We start from the raw sequence: 7033 nt of genomic DNA on the forward strand, positions 1-7033 counted from the left end.
GTGTATATATACATATATAAGATATGTATATATTTTACCTATATAAAATATATATATACACATATATGTATCTATATTCCTTTGTTTCTTTGCCTGCTTAAACTGGCCATAAAAGAGGGAGCTGCCTTCAATATTTAAAGTATAAGAAGAGTGCCAGGGAATGTCACAGTGGAGGCTTTTGCATCTGAATTTGGACCATTTCCACTAAAGAGAAGATGAATTTTATCAGGGCTTTCCTCAAAAGAGGGAGGCCCGGTCCCCAGACTCCTGCGCGCTCGCTCCACAGGCCTGCTCTGGCCGAACTGCCGCACGTGAGCTGATTCTAGTCCTACCTGCTTTCAGTGGAGGGTCCTCTTGTTATTTTTCCATTTAAAGAAATATGTCCTCAAAAACTGTACTGGAAGGGTGGGTGGGTGGCAGGAACTTGGATAGTTCAGCTTCCAATACTTTGGACAGACTCAAAAGAGAACCTTTTAAATAAAAACTTATACATATATTTATACTCTTGAGGTAATGAGAGTTTGTCTGTTAAACATGTGGAGTTTTCTCCCCTAATTACTCCTGTCCCTCCCAGGTATGTTTCTCAGCCTGGGTAGGAATGGCTTATTTTGAATTCCTTTATCAGTATAGCCTTATGGCTACGGGCTCCTGTCTTTATACAGATGATTATTTAAGTAGTTGCTGCAGTTGGTGTTTTTATAAAATTGACAAGACATAGGAGACAGACTTGAGGTTTTTTCTTTCTTTTTTAACCTTAAACCTGGCAATTGCCCCTTCTAAAGGGTCAGGTGGGAAGCTTTAAAACCAGCCACAGGAGGTTAGTACCACCCCTGGAAAGTGGAAGGGGGTTTCAGGCCGGGTGTTTGGCTTTTTTTCTAGCTAAGACATAAGATCCTTGTGTAGAGAGCGTCTCAAGGTGCACTAGGCAGGTTCTGTGGGCTCAACTCGTCAGGGTGCTAAGATCTTAGAGACTTTCTCAGTCAGTGTTCCCCCAGTTCCCCCCTGTTTTAGATTGGATAGAGGTTGAACAAGCGGGAAGGCGGGCTGCTCCTAGCCAGGTAAGGCTCTTTTTTTCTTAGATCAGAGGGGGCGAAAGGAGGGACGTACCCCAGAGGAGGGAGGTCCCGAGGAGCCAGAGGCCTCGCAGAACTGGACTCCTTCTCCAGCCTACAGGGTGTTCCATGCACCTGGTTTACTATACTGGATAGATTTTGTATTTTAATTAACTATTCAGCTACCCTGCCCCCCTACAAAAGAGCCATTTCAGTAAATTCATTTTGTTTATATTCTTATTCTCTTGGCTACAAAAATGCAAATGAGAGGCCAGACAAGGGAGGAGCTTACTTGTTCCCTGCAGGTTAGAGCCCTCTGTGCAAGGTCTTCAAATTTGTGCAGTGGCTCCAGGCCAATGCTTGACTTTCTCATTACCACAACAGGAAAAGCGGTTTTTCTGCAGAGGGATTCAGAGGCTGTGTGTGGAGGTTTGCAGTTACACTTCTGGGAAAGAAAAGGTCCCTGTTCCTCTTACCTTAGAAATGTATTTGCTGCTTAATGAGTAAGCAGTAATTGTGTGGAAGTGGCCAAATGCCCCTCAGGTAAGCTAGTGTACCCTTGAAGAGGGGCAAGATTTGGGTGCTATTTTGAAAATAGGAAAATATCTGAATATCAGGGTGACTACAATAGAGCGTGTTGGGAAATTGGGTTTTGGCAAATGGTTTTGTCTGCCAGCATCTATAGTGTTTCTCTAGCAATCTGCTAGAAAGCTGTATGAGATGAAGTGTTGCTTCATTGAATTGCTCTTTTCCCCATCCCTGCCAAATTTGAATGTATCATTCCTAACCCCCCCTCCTATAATGACACTTTGCTAGGCTTCAGCTGGTTGCCTCACCAGTCTTCCCTCATCCCTGCCAGATGTGCCCTTGTGTGAGTTGGGTCCAAGACCCCATCTCTTGTAAAACTAAGTGAAGAATCACATTTCAACCAAACCCCCACGCCTATGGAAATCCAGCTGGATATGTACAAGGCAGTGTTTTAAGCTTCCCTAAGGAAGGTGCAAAACTAGCCTTCTTGGAAAGGAAGAAGGGATTAAGCCACACAGTATTAGTTGGTCATTGAAACAGGACCAATCTCCCAGGGGCTGGTGCTAAAACAGCCCTCAGTGCCGGAGAGTGCAGGGTGTGGGACTCCGTAGTTAATTGATCACCTTATAGTCTCTGCTTTGCCAAATTTTGTTCCAAAAATAATGGAAAATTACTGGGATAAGGACTTGGGTCTAAAAGTTTAAAAATCTTTTAGATCTGTACTTTAGGAATCTGGTTTGTCATTTAAATGAGGTCTTAGGGTAGTAAAGCCCCAAAGTAGACCCAATGATATAGTTAGAAGGGCTGGAAGGAAGCTGCTGCTGGGGTTGTAAATGTCTGCTTTGCCACGCTTGTGTCTCTAGTGTTTGGTTAGTGATGACTTGACCATCTTGGTAACTGACAAAGGTCTTCTTGGGAGACTTGAAAATCTTGGTAATTGACAAAGGTCTTCCTTAGGGGACTTCAGCGGTAACTTGTTTAAACGGCTGAAAGTTATCCAGGTGTGTTCATTGGGCCTCATTTGAGGACATATGACATAAAGCCAGCCTCCTCTTGGGCCACAATCTTTTCTGAATCACATAGAGGGTGTTCCCATCCTTCTCCCCTTCAGAGTTTATTCCTCTGAAAAGCTGTGATAAATTAGCACACATCCAGTTTAGCCTGGACTAGGATTGTGTTTCAGTGAGCATCAGCAGGCATTTTTCCTAATTGAAAGATGCTTACAAGATGTTTGCAAAAGCCAAGATGGTTCAAACAGCTTTGTGTAATCTCCAGGCTCTGCTTCTGATTCATGTGCTGGGGTGTCCCATCTCCCCTGTTCCTCCTTTTGGAAAGTCGGCCTGCTCTTGTGGACACCTGTTTCCACCACCTACTTCCCCTCCCTACTACTCTCAACACAAATCTTAGATATTGCCAAAGGAAGCCAATCAGCAGCTGCTGTGGGTATATCCCCCCCTCCCCCCCAACACACATTTATTCTGGGAAGTGTCTTCCCTCTGACCCTGGTCCCTAGCCCCAAGTCTGTGATTAATTGCTCTTACCTGTTGCACTAATGAATATGATCCTAGGTTTCAAAGGGGGAATTTGAAGCAATAGGCAAATGGGGCTTGGATGAGTTGGTCCTACAGATTCCCTGCCTTAACCCGCTGAGGTGATGAGTCCACTGCTCATGTGACCCTCCACCTTTGTGGATTCCTCTTGGTTTGTGACCAGTGTGTCTGTTTCTTGAGGTTGTACAAACTTGTTGACAAAAGTCAATATTTTGTTTGTATTCTCTGCACTGTTGCACTCTCCAAATGGCCCCTTGAATATTTTTATTAACTTGTTACACACATTTTTGTCTTTGATGTCTACATTCTTTCTTTTGATGTTTTTTTTTTTTTTTTTTTTTTAATTTGGAAGGTTACCTGCTGTTGGATTTAATAAATTTGTTTACTTGAGTATTGCCAATTCTGGAACAAAATATACAAAATCGGTGATTTTTATTATGGAGTGAGATTTACCCACTGGGAACCTAGTCTCTCCCCCAACATACTTGATAACAATTCCTTGAAAAATAACCCAGAAAACACAGGATTCCCAGATTCCAAACATGAATGTTGACTTTTCACTAAAGCTTAGCAGGGTGACCTTTGGGATCCTGGTATTCTTGCAGGCAAAAAGCAAATGAGTCTTCCACGGCCACTACCATACAGTTGATACGGACTCCCATGAGGAATAAAAAGTGAATTTGAACACTGTGCTAAAGGGATGGCTTCTACACGTACTGGGCAACAGTGAGAGCAAAGGAGAATCTGTGGGTGCCACTGCTGTGTTACCTTTGGCAAGTGAGTGAAATCTGAGTTTCCGTTTACTCATCTGTATAATGAAGACACTATTATTTCCATCAGTGTTTGGATTAACGAAGTGTTTATAAAGTACATGAGACACATAAGCACTAAGTCACTATAAGCTCTAAAAAGCCTGCCAGGTGAATTTAGGAGAGGGGTCGTTGGCATGGCCACACATGACCTTTCCCGAGTCGCTCTTGGGGATCAACTTCCCCCTACGCCAGACTGGGGTGATGGGAGGGCTTAGACTAACATCCTTCATGGCTGCATTTGGCTGTTACATTCTAGAAGTCTGATTATGGTCGAGCCCTTACGACCCTTAGCTTCCTTTAATTGTATTTTCTGTCTAGTTATTGTTTATGTTCAGGAAAGCTATTGGGGAGTCATCTTACCTTTTTGACGGAGGCCTACTGGCCTCAACAAACATTTCCCAGTCTTGGGGGCATGTCCTGAAAGTACGGAGTGCTTTTAGGGATTAGATGTGCCTTATCTTTTCAGCTGGAAAGGGCTCAGGAGTCATGACTGTATCGTCTTTCTAGTTAGAGAGGGGAATATATACAATTTCCTTAACTGGAATTATTTTCCTCTTATTAAGGTTAGCATCAGATGGAGGCTGCAAGAAAATCTAGGGGGTGACTTTTTCTCTTGGAAAATACACCTCCCAAACCATGTATTTACTCCATAGTTGCCTCTTGAGCTGTGTCTTCTGTGCTTTGGCCCTAAATTATTGCACCTAGCCCGGGCCTCACAGAATTAGGTGTGGGGAATAACAAAATGAAGGATACTGATTTGGATGCTTGTATAGAGCTTCGCCCTAAAGTGTTGTCATAATGCTGGTCAGATTATATAAGCTGAAGTCCAATTTTTGGTTAGGGGTAAGATGGGGGGCAAGCAACTTTACACACTTAGCAGATAAGCATAACAGCAGGTGGGATGGACTTTTTCTAGCAAGAAAGGTGTACTTGAGGGTAGTGCTGAGAATTCAGAGGAGCATCGAAGGGTCACCTCAGCACTAGTCTCTTCCTTCCCTTCCTTTCAGATCTAGCTGCCAAAGCACATGGCTAGATTGGCCCTGAAAGGCATCTTCGAGCTCTGGATTTTGACCTAGGTCCAAAAGGGCTCATCTCCCTGGGAAGGCGAAGCACGGAAGCCAGCCTAATCACTCATTTCCTTTGCTATGACTTCTGAGGATGCTCAGTCTTACGAAAGCCATAGGCACTTACGTGGATTTTTCGTAAATATTCTAGCCTTGACTAAGTCTCTTGCCTTCAGAGTGCTGAAGAAGTTCTAGTGGATTACAGCAGCAATGCAGTAAGCAGAGAAGCATCAAACTTGATAGTGTTTTGTGAGCCATGCTCATGGGGACTCTCCATGGGCCCCGTTTTTGTGGGTAGTGCTCCTGAAACTGCTGGTATATTAAAATAGAGCTTCAAAACAGTGCGGTATGGATTATAAGACAAGACTGATGAACACTGTCCAGTATACATGGACTTAGGTAGTAAGGAATCCTTATTAGGTAAGTAAAAATAGATAATACAGTAAAATCTCATATATTTGGGGGAAGTTACCCTATGCTAAAATTAATCCCAGAAGGAATAAAAGTGTAAATATAAAAATGAAGTCATTAAAACATATTAATATATGTCAGTGGATATCAAACGGATCTCTTAAGGCTAAGCATAAATGCAAATAGAAGAAATCAAACATCTATAAATATCTTAAAGAATGAAATGTGTATAGTAATTGACAAAAAGACACTAAAGAGACCTGAAAAGTTCAGTATGCATAAAAGTACTTAACAGAAACATGAACAAAGGATATGGGCGACTCACTGAAGGAAAATAATTAGCCAAAAAACTTCTGTAAAAAAAAAAAAAGATGCCTATATAAAGGGTATTCAAATAAACAGCAATTAGACCTACAGTGAAAAACCTTTCTAACCTATCAAATTGGCAGAGATTTTTAAACAAATCCATGTTAGCAAACAGGGTAAAAATGAATTCCACTTCGAGGAAGTTTTCCTCAAAAAATCTCTCAAAGATGTGTAAGATAACTGGCAGTGTTATTTTTGAAAACTTTGTTAACAATAGTGACATGCCATGCTGGAATATTATACAGCTGTTAAAACTACTTTTGAATAATGGAAAAATACAAGGGTAGTTGTTCGGTAGAATTAGATACAATTTTGACGTTACAGGATTTTTCATTTTCCGTCACTGGTTTTCCTTATAATAGGGAAGAGTTTATTTACAAAAAGGGGGACAACAGAAAGTGAAAAACAAGACTGAGTGTCCTAAAGAACCCTACTATGAGGCAAGGAGGCTAGAAACTTGGGGAGTAGTATGTCCAAATTCTAAACCAAGAGTTCTGTAAAATCCATGGAATTGCTTTCCCCCCAAAACGAGAAGCTGTTCCTCCAGCAGCTGCCTTGGCAGCTCATCATTGGCTGCCTAGAAGGGTGTGGGAGGAAAAATGCACAAACGCACTTATGAATGGAATGTGTTTTGCAAGAGGCCAAGTTGGCAGCGTTGGCTTCCAAAGGTGGGAGCATCGGCTGAAAGAACAGAGTGTGCAGACCGAGCCCTCGGAGGCCCTATGTCTGAACCTATGTAGCGTTCTGGAGTAGAGGTCCGCGGGGGAACCTCCTGTCCTGGAAAAGGAAATAAATGGTTTTGGGAAAGGTGCACTCCTGCCATGGGACCCCAAGCGCTCTGTGATCCTGCTCTTGGAAGATGATCTTCAGCAAAACGTCATTTATCAAATACTTAATTTGGGCTTTCCCTAATTTAATCCTCATAATCATAAAATAGGTGCTAATGTTCCCATTTTAAAAGTAATGAAACTGAGGCTCAGAGAGGTAAAGTAATTGCTGCATTCCTCCTATTCTGTCGTTTTCTACAAACTGGATCACTGACTTTTCAGTTATTAAAACCCATGGACGGCCTCATTTTATACAGCTGTGGAAATGGACTCACACTAAGTTAAATGACTTGCCCAAGAATACCCAAGGGACAAGGCGGAAGCCCCAACGCAGGCCTGTCCCTAGCCAAAGAGAGCCACTTGTTCTGGCTGTCAGCACTGGAGTTTCAAGAGGTAAACAGCAGCTACGCGTCTACAGTTTTG

Source organism: Talpa europaea (assembly GCF_964194135.1).
Source record: "Talpa europaea genome assembly, chromosome: 12".
NCBI lineage: Eukaryota > Metazoa > Chordata > Mammalia > Eulipotyphla > Talpidae > Talpa > Talpa europaea.